Raw genomic sequence first — 27,387 nt, forward strand, 5'->3', positions numbered from 1 at the left:
CCTCTGGATGCTGTCTACGATCCTCCTCCATCAAAAATGGGTTGGACCATCCCTCAGCCTCATTTGGTCTGAACACACCATCCTGCTGCTTTCCAGATTCAGACCCGATCTATCGAGCTCGTCGGCCTTTTCCGCATCACCGTTAACAGCTTTACAATCTCCATCCCATCAGTGCCCTATGCCCCTGCGACGATTTCGTTTGGTGCAAGTTTTCCCCAGATCTCTTTATCGTGTCCATTTTCGACCCTTAGTCGATGGTTGCTGGCTACTTTCCCTTTTCGCCATGTCCGCTACATCGCTTTGTTAGGTCTCACTGCTGCCGTCACGCCCCCATTCAACCAGGATGGGTTGTTCTCTTTCTTTGATTGAGAAGTTGTGGCTTTGGGGCTTTCGAATAAACTCCCCATTTTCACTCACCCTTTTGTGCCAAATTTTCCTCCCTGTCAATTTCACTCATCATTTTGTTCTGCTTCAGGAAATAGCCCTTTTGAAGGGCCAAATGTCTGCAATTACAGGTTAGGACAGGCCCTTGGTGGCCCAAAATCATACCATAATCACCATACCCGGTACAATGATCAAGTGCTCTGTAGCCATCACAGTGAGGTTCAGTGCAGGTTACCTGCGGCTGGGGATAATACCTCCTGTGTCGGAAAGTTACCTACAATGTTTAACTCTAAGGCTGTTTTACAATTCTCTGCAGGAGGCCTCCGGCACATCTGCCAGAACAATGCAATTATTCTTCCCACCGATCACAGACATTCGTGTCTGTCCTCAGGCCCGCTGACAGGGGAGGGGACAATTGCTACAGGGCCCAGGGCTTCAAAAGGGTCTAGGCCTCAGGCTGCTACTGGAGTCTCCGGCCCTTTAAATTGCCGCTGGAGTGCCGCTGTGGTGTGCTCTGGGCAGCTGTGAGGGCTGCCGGGAGGGGGCGCAGTGCACTACAGGCAACCCTGACGGTTGGCTGCCTCAGCCACGCCCCTTCTGCCCGAGACTCCACCCCCTTCTGCCCGAGACTCCGCCCCCTTCTGCCTGAGACTCCGCCACCTCCACTCACACACCTTGCCTAGGGGCCTGGTTAGGCTTTGGGCCCTACCATCCATCCTCCTACGTGGACTCACACACACACACTTGTGGAAGTACACACTCACCGTTATCCATGGACATACACACTGACGTATTTCACCCTGGCAATACTATTCCTCATCCAAAACTTAAAGGCAGCTCTAAAGATGGGCCTGCATCAGACGCCATTTCCTGGAGAGGGTTCGCGCAGAATGGCCCTGAGATGACCCACACTCTTAGCAGTCGGCCATTTCTGCAGCCTGCGATATCGTCCTGGCATTGCTCTTTTAAATGAACTCCCAGCAGAGTTCTGCTGACGGCAGGACAGAGCCGGTGGGCCCCACACCACACCCCAGGCCGCAGCTGTGCGGAGCCAGCGCGCCCCACACTGGCCGGTTCTCGTCCTGGAAGATACACATGGCAGAGGACACAGATTCAGAGCAGTTTCCTACTGCTACCGCCTCCTGCTTGGCCAACGTCCCCCATCCAGGGGCTGCAGCAGAGGCTGGATTTAGCCCTCGGTCTCTGGGCTGGTAAGTTAGATTGCAAGTGGAGTCTGTCTGAACAGGAAAGAGCCACCCCCCAGACATGTCCCCAGCATCATGTCCCACTCCAGCCGTAGGCCTCGCAGTGCCCCAGCCACCCGCCTAGTGTGGTGCACAATGTGAGCCCCATGTGCCCGGCCCGTGCACCATCCCAGCCACATCCTCTGCCTGCCACGCTGTCTCTGCCGTGTGGCCCTTCAGCAGCAGGGGTGAAGCAGAGACATTCCCGACACCTCCACAGGGTGACTCTGTGAGCAGCAAAATGTCCATGCAGGGCTCCAGGCCACTGCCCTTGGGAAAGGTGGGCGGGGTCTGGCTGTGGGCCCTCCCAGAAGGGGTGGGCTGGAGCTCCGGATTGGCTCCTTTTGGGCGCAGGATCTGGGCAGAAGGGGTGGGGCTTGGGCAGAAGGGGCGGGGCTGGGGGCTTGCCTCCCTCGGCCCTCCCTTCCCTCACCACCCATGTAGAAGGGCTTGAGATGTTGTGATGCTGAGTGTTAAACTGCTCAACGTTTAGGCTCCTAGAAGAATCGCAGGAACAACAAAGGGAGCCCTGTAGCCTGAGTTTTGTGCCGTAAGATGGGACCCATACGAGCCACCTGGATAGGCAGGTTGCAACCTACGTTAGCCAGCAGGAGACGGTGATGAATGCTCTCTGGTAGGCAGCCAACGGGCATGGCTTTTGGGTTGCTCTGGGCCTTCAGTGGGAGACAGATGTCTGGACACTCTGCATAAACTCAAACGCTTGTCCTCCTCCCCCCCTCCCCACATACACATTGTGTCTCTCCGGACACCTGAAGCAGGCAGCAGGGTACGTGCCCAGGGACAGAAACACAGGCCCCAGCCAAGGGCGATTCCACCCTGAACATGGAGGTGCCAAGCGACGTTAGGCAGCTCTAGGGTTCAGGCAGAGCGTTGTGGGCACAGTGGAGCCTAAAACTGGGACTTTCGGCACCTGAGTCCCAGACTTCGGCACCCGAGTTTGGAGTTTAGGCGCCCAAGTATCTTTGTGAGTCTCCCCCTCATTTCTCTGCACAAACTTCTGAGGGCTGACAGAGCGGGAACATTAAATAGGGTTGGTTTGGGCTCATCTGGTCCCAATCCCAGCAATTTGATTAGGGGCAGGTTGACTCACACAGCAGAGAGCAGCGGGGCGGGGTTCATTGGCAGGGAGGTAAATAATTAACCGTTGGGGAAGACTATAACAGAGGCCTGGATGCAATTGAGACAGCTTAGGTTGGCAAAGAAACAAACAAGAAGGGCGATAATAAAAGGCTACCAGATAATGAGTACGTCTGGAGAAGGGAGCTTGAGCGTTTCTCTTCCCTTATTTCGTAACACAAGGACAACGTTTCATAACAGTGTCCTTGTGTTATGAAATAGGGGGAGGAGAAAGGAAGGGAAATTCAAAAGCAAATGTAGGAAAAATATTTTCACACAATGCACAAGGGACCTGTGGGACTCACCGCCACAAGACATGACATTTCTGTGACGAGTAAGAACAGAGGTTACTTCAGCAAGGTTTTTTTTTAAACAACTACCCACAGAAACCAGTGCTCCTAAGGGAAATAACCCAGCTGCTTCAGGGCATGAGCCAACATCTAGTCCCAGAGGGCAGGCTCAGTGCTGATCGGATGTGTTGTGTTGAACAAGTTTTGCAAAGGAAAAATGCCATTTTTGTCAAAATCGACACATTTTGAAAAACGCCGTGACTCGGAAAACATTTTGTTTAGAAAAAACACAAGAAGCACTTCCGACCTGTGAAAACAGCCCTGTTCTGACATTTTTGGAAGGAAACATTTCAATGTTTTCATTTGAAAACAAGCTTTTGAAACAAAATTAGGGCTCTTTTTAATCAAAAGGCATTCTCCCAAAGTTAGAATGAGAACAAAATGTTCCCATGGTATTGAAACGAGATCTTTCCATCACCGCAAAACAAAACGAAGACCGGAATTTTGCGTCTCAGGAAACTGTAATTGTTTTTGTTCTGTTGGCGAATGGGTGGGGGAAGGAGGAACCTAACTACTGGACCTGCTCATGAAGTGGAAAACCCAGTTCCCAGCCAGGTCGAATTAGGAGCAGTCTCTGTCTCCATGGAGAAGTTGCTACAGCTGCCCACTTCAGGGGTGTCTGCACTGTACCCCGAAGCATCCAGCACTGGATCAATCTTAGATCAGGTCTCGCTGCACTGACATGCATAGCTGAAGTCAGCTGATCTTCAGCTGCGCTTAGCGCTGTCGTCTTCCTTCTTTAGCCTAGGGTTGCTAGATGGTTGAACCAAAAATATCGACCACCACCCCGCCCCCGCAAAAAAAGAAAAACCACCAGGGAAAAAATTATGTTGAAGAGAAAAAAAAAGGGGGGGGGGGGAGAGACCAAAGTTGTTGAGCAAAAATAAATAAATAAATAAATAAAACAGCATTAAACCAGCAGGGCCCCTTTCAGAGTGAGTGCAGAGTCAGAATAGGGATAGGAACAGGGGAGAGGTTGAGCACTAAGACCCAGGGAAGGCATTGCTTCCTCTTGGTCCTTAGGCTTTTTGCTGGCGGCCATTTTGTGTTCTTGTTCAAGCCAGAACTTAGCTTCCCTGCGGAAACAGGTAATCATGGGGTCGGAGGGCTGGGGGCTTCAGGGTCCAGGGAGGGAGACCGGGGGCTGGGCCCAAGCCTAGGGTTGCCAGGTGTCTGGTATTTTCACCTCCTGGCTGGGAAAAAAAATCAGACAATTCCGGACATTTTAGGTGCCCGGTATTTTCTGAATTTTTTTACTGGACAGGAGGCGAAAACACCGGACTGTCCGGGTCAATACCAGACACCTGGCAACCCTACTTTAGCCACATGGTAACCTCAATGTCCTGTTCTCCATGTGGCCTTGCAGTGGAAGAGACGCTTTTCCCTGGGACACAGCCTAGCGCGGCAGACACAGCACGTGGCCAAAGCTTTGTGCCAGCACAAGGTACGCCATGTTCGTGGTGCTTCCCAGGGGCCCTTCCTGCATAGCCCATGCAGAGACCTGCAGCCGGTGCCTTGGGAGCTCCCTGCCAGGCAGATTCCGGGTGTCCTCGTGATTACAGTAAACTTCCGATAATCCAGAACCTACATGACCTAGGTGGTGCCAGATTATCAGATATGCCGGAGTATCAGGAGGTACTATAAGCTGGTTATGTATATACTGTATACAGTATATACGGTATATAAAGTGTTCTTAACCCTTTTTATTGTACATACTGTATACAGTATTCTGTAATGTTTTAGTTTTTTTAACCCTTTTTTACCCTTTTCACTCAGTTCAGCTGCTGCCGCTGTTACCTTGAGACTCATTTTTTGCCGAAGCTCACTCACTAGGCTCTTGCCATTTTGATGCCGGACTATCAGGAGTGACGGACTATTGGATGCCGGACTATTGGAGTTTTACTGTAGCTCCCCGGCACTCAGCCGACGGGGCTTTGCTGAGCCTGGCCTGGCCTCGCTCAGGCTCTACAAGGCTTGTCGAGTGCGTGCAGCCGGCACACACTGCACAAACCCAGGGACGCAGCCAGATCCGGGCCTGCTTCCCACCTTAAGCACACCCGCTACTTGGAGTAAAGGCTCTGGCCCTTTGGACACTGGGGCTGGGACTGACCTTGTTCACAGTACGTCTGTACAGTATCCGGCCCAATGGGGCCACTCTTGCTCTTAGGTGCCCCACAACAAACGGTAAATCATTTGCCCAGGCCCATCTTTTCCAGACCCACCCCCCGTTCATGGGTTCTGGCTGGGATGGTGCTGTCCCTCCACACCAGTCCTCCTGACTCCTGCAAGGGTCCCATGTGAGACCCACCAGCATTTCTTTCCAAAGCTCCTCTTTAAAAACAACAACAGGACCGAGCACTGAGCAATAATAAATGGAAGCGGAACCTTATTTTTATAATTAGAGACAGGGAGAGAACTGAATGACTCAGTCATATACAGATCAGCTGGTCTGAGCCACCAGCATCCTTGGGCATTAATGGGATTTGCTAATGAGCATGCAGTATTACAGCTTGAACCTCTCTAGTCCGGCACTCTCTGGTCCAGCAACTTCCGTGGTCCAGTATGATTTGAGTTAGCCGGATGTCCACTTATCATGGGCGTGGCCAAGTTTTCTGCGGTCCCAGAAAGTTTGTTTATAGCCCCCAGTCCTGGCTCTCAGTGTTCTGTGCTGTGATTTACCTCGAATTTACCCCTCCATGTCTTCTAAGATCTCGTAAGAAGTGGAAGTGTTGGTAATGCTGCTAGACAATATTAACCTCCCATGGTCTGGCACATTTTCTGGTTCAGGTCCTGGGGTGCTGGACTAGAGAGGTGCGACCTGTATCATGATAATTAAACTCTGGACAAGTGCTGAAAGAAGGTTGGACGGAAAGAAGTGCTATTTTTCACAAAAGGGAAGAATGGAAATCCCTGTTCCTAATTCTGTCCCCAGGAAGCAAGTGTTACAGCTGTTCATAGACTCAGACTCACCCAGTCTGGCCCATTGCACATGACAAGTCACAAAACCTCTCTACCTCCTCCTGTAATAGACCCCTCACTTCTAGCTGAAGTCTTGTTTTACAAGACTTACCTAAAGTTAAATTATCTAGGAAAGAGGACTAAATACGCCCCTGGAGTAGTCTTTCACGGCTCACTTCATCGCTTTCCATGCATTTTGAACTTCTTGCTGGAGTCAGCAAACATGCTCATTATGTAATAAAACAAAGGCATACAACTAGTTAATGCCGAAAAATGGAAGTGCCTCCAGTTCTAAATACTTCAACTGCTTGATATTTACAGGGTGGCCATAAAATCCTCATGGATCAAGTTAAGGAAATTTTCACAATTCTTTCCTCAAATTAAATAATTTTGTTTTGTTTCATGAGTAACGGACAGAAAAAAATAGGCTCCCGCCGGGTTGACGTATGGTTTTAAAATGGTTTGTTTCTTAAAGCATTCAAACACTGTTGCCATTAGTTCTTTAAATATTTCCAAAACAATCACACACCATGTCGATTATTTTGTCTTTTAAGTAATTTAGGATGCGTACAGAAAGGACTCGTATTCCAAAACACTGAACGCCAGTTAAAACAAAAGCTAAATGAACGCTGACGATTGCAGTTTTTCTAGTTTAACCTGAATAATGTGGTAACACCAAGTTAAGGAAATCCAAAGGGAATGATGTATGTTATGGATTCCCACCAACATCCTGACTTTGCTGTTATATTTTGAATTTAGTGCGTCAAACACTTTCTGGCATCATTTTTTCCAATGTCCCAGAAAAATGTAATTCTGTACCAAACCAAGATAACAACCAACAGGTTTCTGGTGCTTCTCTTCTACTTTGGCTCATGACACACTTGTATGGAGAGAACTTAGAATCATAGAACCATAGAGCTGGAAGAGACCTCAGGAGGTCATCAAGTCCAGCCCCCTGCTCTAGGCAGGACCAATCCCAACTTACTTCAGTCACAAAAAAATGAGGAGATTCCCCTTGTCGAAACCAGATTGTTCCACTTCAGTCCCAACTAGCCAGCATGCAAAACAAGAGACATGTTCACCCATGAGGAGATTATCATAGGTGGGGATTACGGCCCAGAGCCTCATAAAGGTTTGGACTTACTGATGGCTATGGGAGGTAGACTCCCTAACACTTCTGAGGATCTGGTCCTAACGCCCCAATTCAGCAAAGTACGTAGGCCCAGATCCATACAAGCCCTTGGGTGCCCAAGTCAAACAAACACTGGCCACCACTGAGAGCCACAACACCTCCGCTAGGCTGCTACTTACCGCCATAGGTAACTAAAGTCCCTCCGTGTCTACATTGCTGCCATTGAAGTCCCCTAGATGCCTATGTTTCTACCAATGAGCTTGCAGATGCCTCAGTCTTCATGGCCAACGTTCATCTAAGCCCTGGGGGAGTTCCTCAGAGTAGGCATTTCCCTGTCTGTCCTGCCTGCAGGCTTTGATCCAGAGAAATTCCCAGAGTCCACCTCACACCACACAAAATGGCTGGAAGGTTAGGCTCACCCAGCATCCACATGGAGTGTGGGGAGACTGCAGGCCAATTCCGGCCTCTGCCTACTGTGGAGAAGACATTTGAGCTGGGTTTCCCACATCTCAGAAAAGTGCCCATACTCCTGAGCAATGGGATATTCTGGGAGGCGCTGTCTCCCATGGAAGCTGTTCTACTGGGTAGCACTAATTGGGCCAAATAAAGGGTGAAAATGACCATTTATTCCTACCCTTTGCTTCCTATCTTTTAACTAACTGTCAGTCCATGAAAAGACCTTCCTTCGTACCCCATGACAGCTTATTGTGCTTAAGAGCTTTTGGTGAGGGAGCTTGTCAAAATCTTTCTGGAAATTTAAATACACTATATCCACTGGATCCCCCTTGTCCGCATGTTTGTTGACCCCCTGAAAGAATTTGAATAGACTGGCAAGGTGTGATTTCCCTTTACAGAAACCACGTTGACTTTTCCACCACAAATTATGTTCATCTCTGTGTCTGACAATTCTGTTCTTTACGATAGTTTCAACCAATTTGCCCAGTACTGACGTTAGACTTCCTGTAATAGGTCCTGATTCTCTGGGGAAAGAAATGAAGCTCTTTAGGGTGTCGGGTATCGCCAGAGGGGGGCTGATGTGGCAGAGCTAGATCTAAACCCCTGCCAGTCTGGTGTTCACATCTAAACCCACTTCCTTTTTTGTGTACACCACCCCCCCTATGCTCCAGCATGGCCAGCTTCGAGCTTATTGGTCTCTCTTACCAGGGACTTGTCAGCCATGTTATACTGCCCAGACTAAGCTAACATAGTGGGCAGACACACTGCAGTAGTCACGAGATCAGGCGGGCCTTGCCCTAAGACTCTGGGTAGAAACGGAGAAGCAATGTTTGTGCCTGTAGGAAAGGGCTGGAAGTGAGCTTCGCCTAGACTATGATGAGCTGGAGATCTCATAAGACATAGTATTGTGAGCAAGACACGAGGAGTCATTCTTCCGCTCTGCTCTCCGCTGGTTAGGCCTCAGTTGGAGTATTGTGTCCAGTTCTGGGCACCGCATTTCAAGAAGGATGTGGAGAAATTGAAGAGGGTCCAGAGAAGAGCAACAAGAATGATGAAAGGTCTAGAGAACATGACCTATGAAGGAAGGCTGAAAGAATTGGGTTTGTTTAGTTTAGAAAAGAGAAGATTGAGGGGGGACATGATAGCAGTGTTCAGGTATCTAAAAGGGTGTCATGAGGAGGAGGGAGAAAACTTGTTCATCTTGGCTTCTGAGGACAGAACAAGAAGCAATGGGCTTAAACTGCAGCAAGGGAGGTTTAGGTTGGACATTAGGAAAAAGTTCCTAACTGTCAGGGTGGTCAAACACTGGAATAAGTTGCCCAGGGAGGTTGTGGAATCCCCATCTCTGGAGATATTGAAGAGTAGGTTAGATAAATGTCTATCAGGGATGGTCTACAGTATTTGGTCCTGCCATGAGGGCAGGGGACTGGACTCGATGACTCTCGAGGTCCCTTCCAGTCCTAGTATTCTATGATTCTATGAAAAGTCCCTCTCCCTAGGAGAGAGCAGGAGAGATGTGGAGCTACTAGAACGTTGTTCATTTCCAAGGCTATAAATTCCTGACCGCGATGGAGAACCAGGAACGGTTCTAAAAGGGATCCGCCCTCCCAAAGGGACGGTATTTCTTCCCCTCTCACGTTTCCCTTATAGGTTGCGGAGCAGAAGGCAGCGTCCAAGTTGCAAATATGAAAGTGTTTTTCTATGGGACGGTGGTATAAAGCCGGTATCTCATGGCTACTGGGCTCACCACTCCTGCTTCTCTGGTAATTCTAGGAAATGTAAGAACACAGTCTAGAATGTGTGACTGGATCTCCCACGCTGTCTACTCACTGCTCATGGCCCCATTACCTGTGGAGCCCTAATCCTTTCACTGATCTCATGACAGAGTTGGGCCCACATCTGTTTCTTGTCCTTCGTAGTATGGGACACTTGCTGAGTTGAACTACAGTGAACGATGGTAAGAGCTTGAAGCTCAGGGCCTTCATGGTAGCGTTCTCTGAAATGCTTCCCGTTCCATGCACAGGGCCATGCAGACAGGCAGAGCTGCGGGATTTGGATGAGATGACACAAGGATGATGGATTTAGGTTTATTAGGAATTGGGGAAACTTTTGGGAAAAGAAGAGGCTATACAGGATGATGGGTTGCACCTAAACCCAACCAGAACCAGGTTGCTGGCACATACAATTAGAAAAATTGTAGAAAAGTTGTTAAATTAAGGCCGGCAGAAAGCCAACAGGTGAAAAGGAAAGGACAGTTGTGATAGACACGTCCCTTCAGGGATGAGTTATAAAAGAAGATACTCCATATCCTTGATCAGAGGAGAGGATAGAAGTTGATATAATAAAATAGGAACTGAAGCGAAACAGTCAAATGAAAAAAAAAGTCTCATTCAGTGTCATCACATAAAGGCAGACAACTACATATTGGCAATATAAGTGTTTGTATACAAAATGGAAAAGTCTAAGATGGGAGAACTTGAGGGTCTGGTGTTGAAAGAGGATATTGATATAACACGTATCACAGAAACGTGGTGACAAGCAATGGGACACGGTAACACCAGAGTCTAAAACATACAGGAATGACAGAGTAGATCAAACTGGTGGGGGAGTGGCAGTGTCTGTGAAAGAAAGCACAGAGTCAAATATGGTTCAAATCCTGAAAGAATCAAACTGTACCATAGTCTCTACGGGGAGAAGTTCTCTGCGTGAATAAAAAGAATATCGCAATCGGAACACAATATCAACCACAACAACAGCAGCCGCAAGTGGAGTTAAAAAAACAACCCTCGCCATGGCTACACAAAGTAAAAGAGTCAGTTTGAGGCAGAAAGACATCCTTTAAAAATTGGGAGTCAACTCCTACGGGAGAAAATAGAAAGTAACATGAACTTTGGCAAGTGAAGCATAATTAGGCCACAAAGAATTTGAAGAAGACCAACTAGCAAAAGACATCAAAACTTTAAAAGAAAAGAGTAGATTGGAAGGCAGAAGCCTGCCAAATCATCAGTGAGGCATTGGATGATTTCTGTGCTAAAAGAATGCTCAAGAAAGACTAGGCCGTACTAGAGAAGCTACATGAATTATTCTGTGCAACAGTCTTCACTGTGTAGGATGAGAGAGAGATCTCCACACTCGAACCGTACCTTTTAGGTGATCAATTTGGGTTGTCCCAACCTGAGGTGTCAACAGAGAAGGCTTTGGAACAAATTTATAAACTAAACAGTAACAAGTCACTAGGACCAGATGACTTTCACCCAAGAGTTCTGAAGGCACTCTAACTGAGGTATATAAATTTGCACTTTAATCAGCCTCTGTAGCCGATGACTGGGGGATAGCTAATGTGACACTGATTTTTGAGGGAGGGGGAAAGCTCCAGAAGTAATCCTGGCAACCTAACTTCAGTAGTAGGCTAGTTCATTGAAACTATAGTAAAGAGCATGTTTGTAAGACACGCGGATGAACATGATATGTTGGAGAATAGTCGCAGCTTTTGTAAAGGGAAATTATGCCTCCGAGTTACTAAATGTGTCAACATGCATGTGGACAAGGGTGATCCAGTGGATATAGCGTACTTGGATTTTCAGGGCACGTCTACACATCAAGGCTACAGCCGAAATAAGCTATGCAACTACGCATTGCGTAGCTTAAGCCAAAATAGCTAATTTTGGCTTTCGGTGCTGTCTACACAATAAGAAGTCCGAGGAAGAGCACCCTTCCTTCGACTTCCCTTACTCCTCGTAAAATGAGGGTTACCATGAGTTGGAGTAAGAAGTCCTCCAGTTCGACATTATTTCAAAATAACAGCTTGCTGTGTAGACGTTCTCTTAGTTATTTCGGAATAACATCCAAAATAACACTTCTGTGTAGACGTACCCTCAGAAAACTGTTGACAAAGACTCTTAAGCAAAGTAAATTGTCCTGGGAAAAGAAAGAAAGGCCTCTCATGGATCAGAAACTGGTTAAAAAGGCAGGAAACAAAGGGTAGAAATAAAAATTACCAGTTTTCACGATGCTGAAATGTAAATTTCAGTATCCACTAAGAATCTGTACCAGGACAAGTGTGAGTCAACATATTCATACATGATCTGGAAAAGGGAGAGAACTAAAACTTTCTTAGTTCTCACAAAACAGGTTCTCCCTGAAACTGGAGCATCTAAAGAACTACAGCACAGAAAAGCAAATGCTTTCACTTAAAATAGCTTTGAAAGGCATTAATTGCATAGTCTTCCGTCTCTACTAGTCTGTTTAAAAGTTTGTTTGCTAGACTAGAGGCAGTTTATAAATCTCAGCTCATAAAGCTTGAATCTCAGAGGGTCGACCATGTCTGCTGTGGTTCGTATTTAATCTATTTCTGGGATTTAGCTTCAATTTCGACTCGTGCACTCAATCTGAAACTGAAACAAAAATGCACTTAGAGTGCTCTTGAAGCTCTTTCTCCACATGCATTATTCTTTGGCACATTATCCTGTCAGGTGATATCAATGTTGTGTAGTAAATCCACTGCTGAAACTGCTGTGGACTGAGTTTCAACAGAAAATATTTACAACATTTGGACTTTCCCCCTTTTTATTCCTCATTCTAAATTATTCACTGCTCCTTTCCAATCGTTATTTCAAGTGAGCACCCCTAAAAATCACCCCGCTCACACAGCAAGGGCAAAAGTTTCATGGTAGGCTCCAGACAGTCCCAATAAATTCTTGTAGGATCCCTTCCAAAAGTTAGTAAGGAGAAAACTATGGTCAGAAGTCCAAGCCAGCCAGATCACGTGTGGGGAAAAGGTTCTTAACTGAAAGAGTTGTCATGTTTTCAACTACATTTCTAATGCACCATCTGCAAACATCTCAGAGCCAACGGCGAAGTCCATCACACAAGAAAGAGGGGCTCTAAAGGATGTAGCCATCAGATGCCTGGAAGGAAATCATTCTCTGAGATCTGGAACTGCCCAGGACTTGGGATCTGTGACCAATCTGATGAAACGAGCTTCTCTCGCACCATGACTCAGCCAGTCTTTGGCCGTCTTCTGCCATTTGACTAGCCCTCGGTGAGGCTGTCATTGCTCAGTCTGAGGGGTGCCCTCCCTCACAGGACGGCTGTTTTACACCCTGTGGTTTGTCTGAATGGTTCCTCTCGAGCCAGCTCTCCCACTCAACACTCAGCTTGCTCAACGCAGAGCAGCCATTACAGCTAAGGGCACAGGCCTCTCACTTCAGGCCTGCTGGGTGCCTCTGGCACAGGGGAAGAGGGAAACAGGCAATTTTGGAGTCTAATCTGAGGATTTCGTGGGAACAGCCAACCCTCATGGCTGCCTAAGGCTCAACATCCTATCCAGGGAGGAAGTAACCATCAACCCCCTGCTCCTCCATCTACAAACCAGATTCTGGGTCACTTCAGGCAGAGCTGGGACTAGAACCCAGACTTCTCACATGACAGCCAAGCTCAGAACGAGTGTGCCCAGCGCATGAGCTAATCACCAGCCTGCACTCTGCTCCTGGAGCAGGCACCAGAATCAGGAGCCTTAACACCGGAATATGGTTCGGGGTAGTCCCCCCCCAGGCCTCGTGCTTTAGGGGGGGCCTACAGGGCCCTGGGTAGCCTAGGGATTACCAGAGGGCTCGGCGCTGTTGGGCCCGCGCCTACACTCACTCATGAAGGCGGGAGCTGTGGGAAGCAGAGCAACCCAGCCCTGGCCCGCTCCACTCCCGCAAGCAACATGGCTGGGAGCCAGGCTCGGGGGAGCAGAGCAGGCTGGGTCTGGGTCACTCCACCTCCAGCGAGTGCAAGGAGGGGGAAGACCCCTGCTGCCAGCACCCCTCCCATCCCCAATTCCTCAGGCTGTGTCACGAGGAGGAGGGGGCTCGGCAGAAGGGGTGCAATGGGGCTGGGGGGGGTGTGCAGCAGGGGTGGGAAGAAGCAGTGCCAGGCCTGGACTAAAGAGGGGTTGTCCCAGGCCCTGCACTCCCCTCCCCCCATATCCCAGAAGTGTGTCACACCCGATAGTGACACACATCCACTTGTGCTGCTCACTGGCGGAATGTGAGGAACCAAAGAACCCCAGGGTTAGACGGGACCACAAGAGGCATCTGGTCTATTCCCTGACACGATGCAGGGTTTGTTGTGTCTGAGGCCCACAAGGGAGAGGGCTGTCCAGCCTCCTTTGGGAAACCTCCAGTGAAGGAACTTCCCCCCCCCCCCCCGGGCATCTGCCCCGGCACTGTGGAGGCAGCAGGGCTGGGTGCCAGGTATGTCTAACACAACATGTCTACACAGAAGAATGGTACGTAATCCGTCGGCAGGAAACACGATCTGCTCCGGACAGCAGAAAGCTGATGAAATGAGCTTCTCTCGCACCATGGCTCAGCCAGTCCTTGGCCTTCTTCTGCCATTTGACTAGCCCTCGGTGAGGCTGTCATTGCTCAGTCTGAGGGGTGCCCTCCCTCACAGGACGGCTGTTTTACACCCTGTGGTTTGTCTGAATGGTTCTGAGCCATAGCTTGATAGCAATGAACTTCCCCTGGCTGCCCTTGCAGGCTGCTGTGGACCCCCGAAGACACAGAAGGACGCTTCTGTAGCATGTGGAAGGGCATGTTGTCATGACAAAGCCAGTTGCTCACTGAAAGGAACCAGGCACAGCTGAACACGAGGGAAACTTTTAACTAATCCACTTATAACTGACTCAGACTGGCAGCGTCCCCCGAGTTTCCACTGCAAAGCCTGGAAACACCAAAGAGGGGGCTAGCTGTATGATATCCGAAGACTTCTACAAACAAAGACTCATCCTAAAACAGCTCAATGTGCTTTGGCCCTGATGAAGTTCAGATTTTGCTAAATGTGGGGTTTCGGGTTGCAAATCCAAGGTAAACTTGAATGCTTCCTAAGGCCATCGGTCCTTCATACGGAGCTCCGGACGTCTGCCAAAGTTTGCTGCACAATACGGCACAGGGCTGGTCTTGCTGAAGCTTTTTCCAAAAGTTTTAGTCCCCGGGGGAATTCCAGGCTGTACAGAAACTGAGGTTAAACCACAAAAGGCAAATGCTGCAAAAGGCAAATGCACGTCATTGCAGTTGCTAGTTTTGCTTTTCCCCCCAAGACGTGTGGGGAGGTTGAAGTTTCATGAAATGAGGCCAAACAAAGCTCAAATTTGTGCAAATCTCCAATGAGCACGCGTAATCCTTTTAACCTGATCTGGGACCACAAACAGTAAAATACCCGAGCTACACAGTTCTGACTATCGCATAGTCTCATGACGGGCAGAACTAGGGTAGGAGTTCTTTTAAATTCAGCCTTAACTCTGAATACCCTGGATTAATAATGTTTGTTTGGGGGGTTAATACACTATCGCTACCATGTGTTTCACCCAGAATGACTGACTGCTGTGCCCTCCACCTGACATCTAGCTTAATGCCGTTGTTGTCTGGCAATGGTAATGTCTTTAATGATCAGATCTTTAATGAACACCTACCTGGGTGTTCAGCAGGGTTTGAAGTCAGTTTATAGGCGAGAGTTGGCACACGCTGAAATTGGACAGCTGCAGTCACCTCTTTGCAGCTGATCTATCTCCTGACGTGGTTCCTATAGGCACAAACAATTAACCACATGAAGAGGTCTCCCTGTATTGTACGTCCCAATGCAAAGCCAGCCTCGGCTCTACATAAAGAGGGCTAGTATTAAGGGACACGTGCTTTTTTTACTCCAAGGAACATCCGTTTATTATGAATCATTGAGAGCTCAGTAAACTGGGAAAGCTTTTTAAGTAGACATTTGAAAGAAAAATATCGATTCATCCATCTGCAGGCCTGTCTATGGCCTAAGAGAGTCTCTGTCTTCATTAAGTGACTGTCTAAGCACTGCTGGAGTTTTCCCCCCAAAAGAAGGGCCGTCGGGGTGTTTGTTAGGAGGCTGACAGTTTGCTGTGGGTGGGGTTATGGAGAGTAATAACTACTTCCTGCTGGTGTTAGCGCTGCGCCCCAGGTCCCCACAGTCCCAAGAAATAACCTGGCTTCTGCAAAGAGCGTCTTTATCTGTCAGTAGGAAGCAGACAAGTGACCAACCCCAACCACTGCTAGGTGGAGGTGTGAGATCACCTGCGGTAGAGCATGAGGCCGTGAGGGCCAGTAAAGTAAACAAAAGGAAGTATTTCTACACACAGCGCAGAGTCAACCTGTGGAACTCCTTGCCAGAGGATGTTCTGAAGACCAGGACGTTAAACGGTTTCAAAAAAGTAGATCAATTCATGGAGGGTAGGTCCATCGATGGCTATGAACCAGGATGGGTAGGAATGGTGTCCCTCGCCTCTGTTTGCTAGAAGTTGGGAATGGATAACAGGGTAGGGATCACGTGAGGATTCCCTGTTCTGTTCCCTCCGTCTGGGGCACCTGGCATTAGCCACTCTTGGCAGACAGGACACTGGGGTAGCTGGACTTTTGGTCTGACCCAGCCTGGCCGTTCTTATGTTAGTGGCTCAGAGCTATGGATCGGTTTGGAGCCAGGCCGACAGGCTGATACAAGTTTATTCCCCCTTCTCTGGGGCTGCCCAGCTGGGTTGGGGGGAAATCACAGGTTGTCTTCCAAGCTTTCTGGTGCTCCCTGCCCTAGGCTGGGCCAGCAACACCCTGGATAATTTGCACTGTATTTTCAGCCTTCCTGCTGCTGGTCCCAGCCAGACATGGGGCCTCCCGTATTGGCCACCGATGAGTGCAAACAGAGACCAGATGGGAGCCTGGCACACACCCCAGAACAGCGTCTTCTGAAGTTGGGTTGATGCCTTCATTCCTCCAAACTGCTTCCCCTCTGGCACTGGCAGCCATGGTGCAAACTCCGGACCCAGGCCCTGCTAGCACCCTTCTGTTGACGTGGCATGACATGGGGCCCGTTCTTGGGAGCTGGACTGGAGGCACCTAACTCCTACTGAACCCAGTGGGGCTGAGGCACCCAACTCCCCCAGGTGCTTTTGAAAATCCCACCGAGCATCTATCTCCAGCTTTAGGAGCCCGAATAGCTTTGCAAATCCAGTGTTTTACCTCTACAGAAGTGTAAACGCTTCTAACGCACCGCTGCTTCTTTGCTTGTGTATTCCCCAATCTTTGTTCTGTGCTGTGGGGTGTGGAGGAGGCAGAGACTTTGTGACAACACCGTTGTGCTAATTGTGCACTGTAGTTACAAAGAAGGAGGAGAAACTGTCTCTATTTCAGCTCAAGACAATCGCCTTCCCTTGGTTCGAGCATTTGGAGTATAGCTTCTACAATTTGCATCATCACACGTTTATTCGGCGTTTCCATCCTTGCTGGAGACTGCCCGTTCTGCTGAGTGAAACATGTGGAAGCAATAAAGGAATACAAGGCTATAAATAAGATGAGTAATAAGGATCCATGGTGAAGGCCCATTCATCACAAAGCTCTAAATGCATATAAATGTGAAAAGTCTGGAAGAGATAAATACATATATAAAAAAGACATTTTAAAAGTCAGAAAGCGCGCCCCAGCGGTAGCGACACATGTTCTTTTCCTCGCTACAGCATGGCAACACGTGAATTCCTGGCTTGACACACAGTAACTCCTAGCACATGTGGAGCGAAGTTTAGAGGCAGCGTCAATGCGGGCACTTTAATTTGCTTCTGTGTAGCAAAGCTCAGACACTTTCCCCACACGTCCAGCAGTTGTCTCAGCAAAGGGAAGCACGTGGCGCTTTTGACAAAGGACATGTGGTGCAAGTTTGTGAATCGGTAGATTTCTTTGTTTGATTTAACTTCTTCAATGAGTAGGTCACCTGTAATTGTAAACTTCCTATTTTTCCTATGTCATCTATATCCTGTATCCACGTCACTTCCGTTGTGGATAAAAAGGTCTCCTCCGGCCACAGACCATGCATAAGAACATCAGAACGGCCAGACTGGGTCAGACCAAAGTGACAGTGGCCAATGCCAGGTGTCCCAGAGGGAGTGAATCAAACAGGTAATGATCAAGCGATCTCTCTTCTTCCATCCATCTCCACCCTCTGACAAACAGAGGCCGGGGACACCATTCCTTATCCATCCTGGACTTAACCTCCATGAATGTATCTAGTTCTCTTTTAAACCCTGTTATAGTCCTAGCCTTCACAGCCTCCTCAGGCAAGGAGTTCCACAGATTGACTATGCGCTGTGTGAAGAAGAACTTCCTTTTATTTGTTTTAAACCTGCTACCCATTAGTTTCATTTGGTGGCCCCTAGTTCTTATATTATGGGAACAAGTAAATAACTTTTCCTTATTCACTTTCTCCACACCACTCATGATTTTATAGACCTCTAACATCTCTCCTCTTTGTCTCCTCTTTTCCAAGATGAAAAGTCCTAGTCTCTTTAACCTCTCCTCATATGGAACCCGTTCCAAACCCCTAATCATTTTAGTTGTCCTTTTTGGAACCTTTTCTAATGCCAGTGTATCTTTTTTTGGGATGAGGAGACCACATCTGTACACAGTATTCAAGATGTGGGTGTACCATGGATTTATATAAGGGCAATAAGATATTCTCTGTCTTATTCTCTATCCCTTTTTTAATGATTCCTAATATCCCATTGGCTTTTTTGACCACCACTGCACACTGCATGGACACCTTCAGAGAACTATCCATGATGATTCCAAGATCTCTTTCCTGATTAGTTGTAGCTAAATTAGCCCCCATCATATTGTATGTAGAGTTGGGGTTATTTTTTCCAATGTGCATTACTTTACATTTATCCACATTACATTTCATTTGCCATTTTGTTGCCCAATTCCTTAGTTTGGTGAGATCTTTACTTAGTTTGGTGAGATCTTGCATGCAAAATGTAGGTGAAAATGATGTTATTTGATGGCTGGGGTAGGGCAAAAATCGAGTTTTTCATGGAAAGCAGGTTGCACTGTTACATTGCTCCTCCATAGTGCAAGGCCATTGAGAGCTGGTAATGTTTGGCCCTCATCTTTATAGCTCAGATAAAGGGCTGAAGATACGGTTTAAGGACATCCCTTAGAGGACCAGATCCGTGGTTGCCGTAGCAACTGGAGAGCTAGGCGATGCGAGGACTCGTGTACCGGACTATGCCAGCCTTTTCTGCCACCGAGGACATAAGAGGCAAGTGGACAGGTCCCGGGAAAGCCAGCTGACATGTTAACATCCCTGTTGTCTCTTTGATTTATCCAGGAGCTGGTGGGGTTCGCCCTGACGCCAGGGTGCCTAGAGGGATCCTGGCATCTCCTGGCACAGCTTGCTTTGGCAGAGGACATGGCTCAGATCTGGACTCCATCTCGCTGGTGATGCAAAGTGCACTGAGGCAATATTAGGCAGCGTGTCACTGTAAAGGTACTTCCGTCTCCTCCTGTTCTGTCTAGGGAGTACAATGCAGTGTGATAGCCGAGGAGTCTTCAATAGCTCCTTCTGGAACTCCTGGGCTCTGAACTACCTGTCTACCAAGACTCCTGCCTCTTTAGAAACCTGGAGCTCCGGCAGGAGGAGGTGGCTGTCAGGCTTTCGAGCAGGGGCCCACTGCACACGGACTAGTCCAGTGCTCCCTTTGGCCTACCCAGCACCAGAGAAAACCCAGCACACTTTTCCATTGTCAGATGCCGGACCGTGGATCTAAGCTGTGCTGTGGTCCCAAGATTGGGCGGCTAAGGGCCAATAAAGTCATCCTTGTTCCTGTCACTGCAGTTGGTGCAGAACAGCTACTGAGTTCTACCAGCCTCACGGGAAGGGCGGAGGGTTCCTATCCTTCTTTTTTCTGAAGTCCCAGAAACTCCTCAGCATCCCAGGACACAGTCTGGAGCCTATCAGACAGCAAGGCCTGTCAGAGCGAGCTGAAGAACAGCTGAAGAACAGCTCCGTCATTTCGTTTGCTTCTAATGGCAGTGGAGACGCTTTGCCGCACCGTGGAGTGAGTAATAATAGGTCCTTGCCTGCCCCCGTTCAGCAAGCAGCTGGGTGAGTGGAAACTGAGCTTTGATGTGTGGAGCTTTGCTGGGGTTCTTGTGCTGGCCGGGGGCGGCAATGCTTCCCCTTGGTCCATTTCTTCCAAATGTTGGATTTTGACTTCCCACCTCCCTCCCCGCAGGCATGTTCTTCTTCCGACAGAAGGGAGCCCAGGCCAAATGTCCACTTATAAAATCAAGCGGCTTGGCTCAGCCCTGTTCTGATGAAAGTGGCATGTTTACAGGCGCTAATCACAATCCTCTTGCGACAGCACGTGGCTGACAATTTCCCACCAATAACGGACAAGTTTTGTTAAACTTTCCAAAACACAAAAACAAGAGTTCTGGGCCGCACCCAAATCCGGGAAAATTCCACTCGGTTGGGGTGCGTGGGCCAAACCAGAAGGCCCCAGTGAAAGCTGCGTCCCAGCGTCTAATGACCACTTAGTGCCGCTTGGCTCCAGGTCCCGGGCAATCGCTGTCTGCCGTTCCTCCGAAGACAATGCTGAGAGGAAGAGAAATATACACAACGGCAGCTTTCTGCTCCTTCGGGGAGATAATGTGATTTTGTTTAAAAAGCTCACTAACCCAAACGCATCTATCATCAAACGGCCTCTGCGAAATTATCCCATTCCTTACCAGGCAATCAGGTTCCATTGCCAACATGTCATCAGTCAGAGCTCTAATTGATCGCGCCCACAGAGAACGGGACTGGTTTTTCTGGGACCTCCTTGTCACCAATTGAAACAACAATCTGACTTTGTTGGCTGTAATAGACCAGACCAGACTAATTACAGAGCTGAGATCTGAAAGCATCATCTCCGAGCTATCCCCAGCCCCCTTTGTACAGTAGAGTGGAATAATGTTTGCACAAGAGGCGGGGGAGTCCAGAGGCACATTTCAGGGCATACAATAGAGCTAAGTACATGGCAGAGGAGACGGGAACTCTAGACGGAGAACAGCAAAAGTGTCAGGTTTATTTTAATTGCTCTCTCTGTGAAACAGACAGGAAAGTATTCATCCAGTGTCCCTTTTCTCTCGCTGCATTTTGAGTTATTCAGTGGGAGAGGCCCGAAAATTGCCCCGGCAAATGTGCTATTGTGAATGTCCCCGGCAGAAGTGATTAGAGACAATCAAGCCAAGCAGTAGCCGCTCGGAGGCCTTCCGATGACAGTTCCTGCGTGTTTCGGTGAATGATGTTTAATTAGAACAGTAAGGGCTTGGGAGGCCAGAGCCCTTTGAAAGTCTAAAATTCCCCCAAATCAGCTGAATTATACTCACTTGCTGCTATTACGTTACCACATGCCTTTCTTGTGGCTTCCAGAGACTCCCCGCTCTTCCAGCGGGGCCTCGAGGCCAGGGCTGGCCTGCATTACAGTGCCCGCTCTCCGGCAAGGTCTCTGTATTTTTACTCTTCCTCAGCCAGCTGCAGAGTTCCAGGTGGATCAACAAACCCGAGTGGGGTTCGTTTGTGTTCCGCGTCTGCTGCCCCAGCGCCTCTTCCACGACAGCTCGCAGAAAAGTCTCATTAGCCTCCAGGCTTGTCTCCAAACCGTGGGGGGGCTCCCTACGGCTGTTGGGAGGGGAGAGGGACCTAGCAGGGAGCAGACCTCCAAAGTTCAGGGCTGAACAGGGCTCCGCAGACCCCCGGGCCAGCCTCACTGTGGTGATTTTGGTCCATGTTCAGGAAAGCCCAAAGGAACCCCAGCATGTTCCTGTCCCAGTTCGTATTGGGCCAAAGCCTTGCGGAAAACAAGCTCACATAATAGTGCTCTTGGCGTGGGACATTCCGCACGAACAGCTGATTCGGGCGCCTTTCCAGGATGGCAGACACCTCCGGATGTCTGCCCTCTTGGGCTGACGTCTCATAAACTGTTGTGAAGTTTTTGCGCTCTCCTCTCCCAATCCCAGTCCAAGCCCTCACCCTGTTTCTTCCCGTCTGTCTCCCTTCTAGATTCTGGCAGAAGAGTCATAGCAGCGTGTTAGCTATTGCACAGACTGTGCTGCAGGAAAGCCATGGAGCTGGTGGTACAGAGAAACCGGTGGGCAAAATCCGCAGCCTGGATCTGGCTCGCCAATTCGCCAGATCAGGCACATCTACAGGGTCTGATTTGTCCTGCGTCCTGAGCCTGCGCTTTCCCCACGGGGTCGCCCGGCCTGGCCTGGCTCACTGCAGATCGCTAGCCAGTTCTTCACACTGAATTCTGAGTGCTTCCCTTCTTGGGCTGTTACCCGGAGATGTGTAAGTAACTGATAACAACGCCCAGGGAGCAGGATCAAAGGGAGGACAGGCTAAAAAGACCATATTCTCTGGGAGGGGGCTCTCTGGAGGAGGGGCTCTCACAGGGGGCTTTGATCTCCCTACTTATCTTTTCCCTTTTTCCTTTGGGGTTTTCTGGTTTGTTTCAGGAGACGCTGTCATTCCGGTGAGACAGGCAAGAACAATTAGAGCCCTGTGCTTTGGACCAGCCTAACTGGTCAGCTGCCTCCAGACGGGCCTCGCCACGAGGTGATGTTTCTACAAATCTGACAGACCAGGCTTGGGAGTATTACAGTAGTCTGCCTGCATCCACACCAGACGCAGGGACCCCTTTCTCGCCTTGGCCTCTGCTCTTGCAGGGATCTTACACGTCGGCAAGCTTGTCACGTTTTGCCCTCTTTCTGCTTCAGTGCCCTGAGCGAGGTCCAAGCTGTACGCCTTCCGCCTAGACACACATTCATGTCATGTGACCTACACACGTGACACGTGTACACTCCCCAGTGCTTCATTTGTGTGAGGGCTTGTCACGGCGCCTCCCAGGGTGGCCTTTTAGAGCCACGGCACCTCTGGGCTTCTGGCATCCTTTATGAATAAAAAAACCCCTGCTTGCATCTCAGCACCTCTTGAATCACCAATTAAGCACGGATGCTTTCTCACTCACATGCACACACCCTTGCTCACACACACGTGCACCGGGTCAGACCTATCCACGCTCACAAGACAAGTACTCCCACACCTACGCTCCCCTCTAGCAAGAGTGCTGACAAAGAAGACGCTCCAAGCCATCTTCTTGGAGAGCCGTCCTGTCTCAGGAGCAAAGGCAAAGAGAAGGTTGATGGTTCTGGCTAGGGAAGCGGGAGAAGGTGGGATGGTGGACCTGTGACCTCCCCCTCAGTAGAAGGGGTACCACTCTTCAGGGGACCAGGTAGGTGCAAGCAGTGAGGAGGGGGTTACACTAATGGTGAAGGAGGAGGGCAAACGGAGGGAAGATATGATTGTTCTGCACAAGGCCGAGAGGTTGAGCACAACATTAAATCAAGGCCCTCAAGGACATGAAGAGAAGAAATTCTTCCCTTTCCCATGCGCCGGAGCTAGGAGCCTGGCTAACCAACAGGAATTGGACTCGCGCATTTATGAAAAGAAATGTGGTTTCGGTGGCAAGACGGACACCTGGCAGGATGATTCGCATGACTGGAATGTTCAAAGCAATGGCTGTAAATTAGTTAGGAAGGCAAAGTGGCTTTCCCCTCCCTCCAGTGGGCAAAAGGGGGCAGGGAGGGCCACCCTCTGTCGAAAACAGCATTACCTGTCTCTGCGTCACGATCCCGCAGAGGGAAATTAGCTTGAATGCTTCTGAATCAATGTCCCCGCCGACAAAGCATGAGACGGAGTATTAGCTGGTGTCTGCTCGCAACCACAAGATCACACTAGGGAACGGGATGGCTGCCGCTTCAGATGCCAGTCTATAATGTGTAGGGAAAACACTGCGTGATCCAGGGGGCCTTCAGCCTCAGTGACGTAGGCTGGAGATCTCACGCCACTGCACATCAGCTTCCTTGAATTTTCCACGCAGGATCAACGACAATTCCTTAACTCCACCAGCATTGCAGCCACCTCCCAGGGCACGCTGGTGAGCCGCCCTGCTTGGCCAGTTCAGGTGCTTTGCCCGTCACAAACGCACCCTTTCTCCAAGGGTGTTCAGCCTTCTCTTCCCTAGTAACACTGTGCAATGCCAGGGTAGGCTTCTCGATAGCTCTCGCTTCTCTGCCAGGCTCATCCTCTGAGCCCCCTTCTAAACTGCCCTTTGCTTCCCAGGTGCTCACAATCCCCCAATGGAAATTGTTGCCCATATTGTTGTGGCCGATAATGTTTCCTAGACTGCCCAGGACTGAACAGTCCCAAGGACTTTAGCGTTGCCACGGAACTTTTAAGGCTGCCAGGCCTGATCCCTGTTTGCACTGAAAAGAGCAAGGAGCTTGTACAGTTTGTTGAACGTCCTGAAGAAATTCCATTAGCTGCAGCCGCGAGCACCTGTGCACAGTGACAGTTGTGGCCAATGAACTCACTGCAGAATCAGTGGTGTCCAGAGAAGATCTAGCCACTGACTTACCCCCCTCCACAAGGGCCGAGAACTCCGGATGAGTTGTCCCGGGACAGTTTGTCCTTAAATTTGTTCCTCCCTTCCCCCACATCAAAATGATAGCAACCCAGCGAGGCCTACTGGGAACTGTACCTCCACCCCTACCCCACCTGGGGGTAGCCTTTCCTCCCAAGTCAGTCCGGCTTCTTGTGCTGCTTTGCATTCGGCACGGGCTCCACATGGCCTTGATGGTTCCTTCCATTGGCAGCCGGCCGCCACTAGCGAACCAGGAGGAGAGCGCGAAAATAAACATTTGCAGCCTATGGCAGATACGAAACACTTCCCCTGCATCCAGCTAGCCATCGCAGGGAGGGAGGCGGGGTTCTGCCATGGAGTCTCGAGGGGCTCCGTAATCGCCTCATGAAAGGGAAGAGTCAAGAGGTCCAGGAAGCCAGGAGGTGGCTCCTTCAGGAACTGTGCCTGGATGCCCAAGTTTGACACCACCCGCTTTAGTAAGTTCTGGTGGGTCTTAGCGTCATCCTGGGGGGTGGAGATGTCCAATAGATACCAGTGCAGCATCTGGCAAAAAGGAGGAAGTGGCATGCGCTGTTACCCTGGATCCTATTCTGTCCTCTGAATGGGGGACCGGTTCAGTTGTTCGGTACCTGTCTCAGTAAGGGGTTCGGGACCCGTCTCTCCAAGATAACTGAGTAAAAATGCCTTGAACTGGTGCCCTGACATGAAAGGACCCCCCACAGGTTCCAGAAAGCCCACTTCAAGGGTGCTGGTCCCCATGTGCTCCGTAACCCGACCACGTCAGCAAGTAGGGACCGAGAGCAGAAACGTATCATCCCGAGATTGCAAGCGCGTGACAGTTGCTGGTTCTGCTTTGACTAAAGAGCACATGGGTGGGCTCTGACGTGGAGAAAGGGTTTCACCTGCGCCCTTCAGTCTATGGTGACAGCCGGAGGCTATTTGACATGCATGACGCATGGACTGTCGCACACAGTGCCGGCCTCTGGGACAGGCAGGAGCCACGGAAGCATTTCAGAAGCCGACCCTTGTGTGTGTCCTCAGGAAGCCGAGCTCTTTGGGTCACTGTGTTTGGGCAGGGCAGAGAGCAAACACCAGGCCTTCTTGCCCAGATGAAGAGCACTTATGATCTACAGGCCACACCAGCCCATTAGGAGGCTCTTGTGAACAAGGCTGGCTCACATCAGCCCGGGTGGCGCACACTCAGATGTGCGTAGCTCATTTGAGCAGCAGTGACTCCACCTGCCGAGTCGGACGGATGGGATTTGCCCTGTTCTGCTCTTCACAAACACAGCCAGGGCCCAGGCCCTACTGCCTCCACATCCCCTCACCCGCTAGACCCCGGAGTACCACGGGGCCTAGCGCGGCACTGGAGTTAGCACCGTGACTGGGCACCGGTAGCATCATGTGCTGTCCACCTCCTCTCACTGCATGGCCAAACAAACTAGCACAGCCTGGTGGTTTCTGTCTGCTGCTAGGCCGGGTGGTCTCTAGCACCAAGCCCACCAACGTGGGGGGAAGGGGACCCTTTAAGTCACTGCTGCCCCTGGTCCTTATGCCCAACGCCCCCCATTTGGAGCATGGAGCTCCCCACACATATTGCCCAGGGGTAGGGCCAGCTCGAGCCTTTCCTGCACCCCTGGCAGCAGGTGCACGATGCATATGCGGCTCCGCCCCAGGTGCACGGCGCATGCGCGCCCCCCCCCCCCCGGCATGCTGCACACCTTACAGCTGCCATCAGGCGCCACACGCCCGGGGCCGGGGGCTGCGTGACCCCTGATGGCAGCTCTAAGGGGTGCAGTGCGGCCCTTACAGCATCAGGCGCCCGCCATAGGTTGGTGCCCCAGGCAGCTGCCTGGCTAGTCCCCTCCCCTTAATCTGGCCCTGCCCAGGGGGCCCAGTGAGTCTACTGGCTCCCCTGTGTAGCACACACTCTCAGCGTGATCTTGGTACTCAGCCTTTCAGTGCCTCAGTTCCCCATGGACAGGCTGAGGAGAAAAATACCCAGACGTGACGGAAGGGACTGCAGCTGTGTTTTAAAATGGCATCCCCGTGACATTATCTTGCCTCAATCCCAGTGAAATACTGTCGCTTGAAGGTGACAATTGACCCCTCCGCCGGAAAGGTACAAATTGGTGGCCCCCGGTGCCGCCTCAGTCAAATTTGAAAAGAAAGAAAACATGAAGGCTCAAAAGGAAGATGACCATTTGATTGGCTCATAGTTAAAATGCCACTCAATGCAGAGTTCCAGACAATGGAAGGCGAAGGCATGTATCTAGAAATGCCTGCGTCTCAAGATGCTCCCTTCTCCGGGCTGGGCGTTAGGAGGAAATACTTCACATCTGCTTGCTGCTCTTCCAAACATTTCTTTTGACTCCCATCCAGACCACGAACAATAGTTCACAGAGAAAACAACAAGCCGGTAATGTTCAGCTTGTTTTGCACATTCCTGTGGTTTGAGTGGATGGGGCATTATAAGACATTTTGTGTCAACTTTAATCTGGATCAAATGTGAAATTGCACAGTAGAGCTCAGTAAAGGCAACATTTGTTAATTTGATCTGTTTTATAATTTGCAAATTCACTGCAGACGGTTGATGTTAGTTTATGCCCCTTTCTCATTTAGTCTGTCAAATGTGTTTCGAAATGGGCTGGCGCAGGAAGACAGCTTTCCAGAAAGAAAGCAATTCAGAGGTTTGCTGTGGGAGAGCACGGAGCCATTTGGAAGATGGGGCAAAGAATAAGGCTGCTTCTGTCTTAGAAGTGCTAACAATCAGACATCACCGACCATGGCGGAAAGAGAGGAGCTACTATCTACTTTTTCAGCAGTGGGAAGGTTTCCCCCAGAGTTGTCCTTCCAGTGAAGAGTTAATTGTAAAAGGAGGTGAAAAAGGATCCAGACATACCAAAGCAAACAAATTGACATTTGGTTTGGGGTTTGGCAGAAGGTGTCTGTGGGGGGGAGAAAATAATATAGCATTTGCTAAATGTGTTGCCCATGACACAATATATCACATCCAGCAACATGCAATGTAATTCCAGTGTGTCAAACATGGCCAGATAGCTGGTCAAATGTCTCAAGGTTGGAATGTTTTACACCTGGCTGTACACGCGAGATCTATCTATCTATCTATCTATCTATCTATCTATCTATCTATCTATCTATCTATCTATCTATCTCCACACACCCTATCTATCTAATCTATCTATCTATCTATCTATCTATCTATCTATCTACACACACCCTATCTATCTATCTATCTATCTATCTATCTATCTATCTATCTACACACACCCTATCTATCTATCTATCTATCTATCTATCTATCTATCTATCTATCTATCTTAGAAACGTGCATCTGTCTGTCTGTCTGTCTGCTTGTTCAAGAGCTCCTCCTAAAAGATCTGAGCTAGGACCATCACATTTGGTAGGCAG

The sequence above is a fragment of the Pelodiscus sinensis genome, chromosome 8, assembly GCF_052426305.1.
Source record: "Pelodiscus sinensis isolate ZL-2025 chromosome 8, ASM5242630v1, whole genome shotgun sequence".
In the NCBI taxonomy this organism is placed as follows: Eukaryota; Metazoa; Chordata; order Testudines; family Trionychidae; genus Pelodiscus; species Pelodiscus sinensis.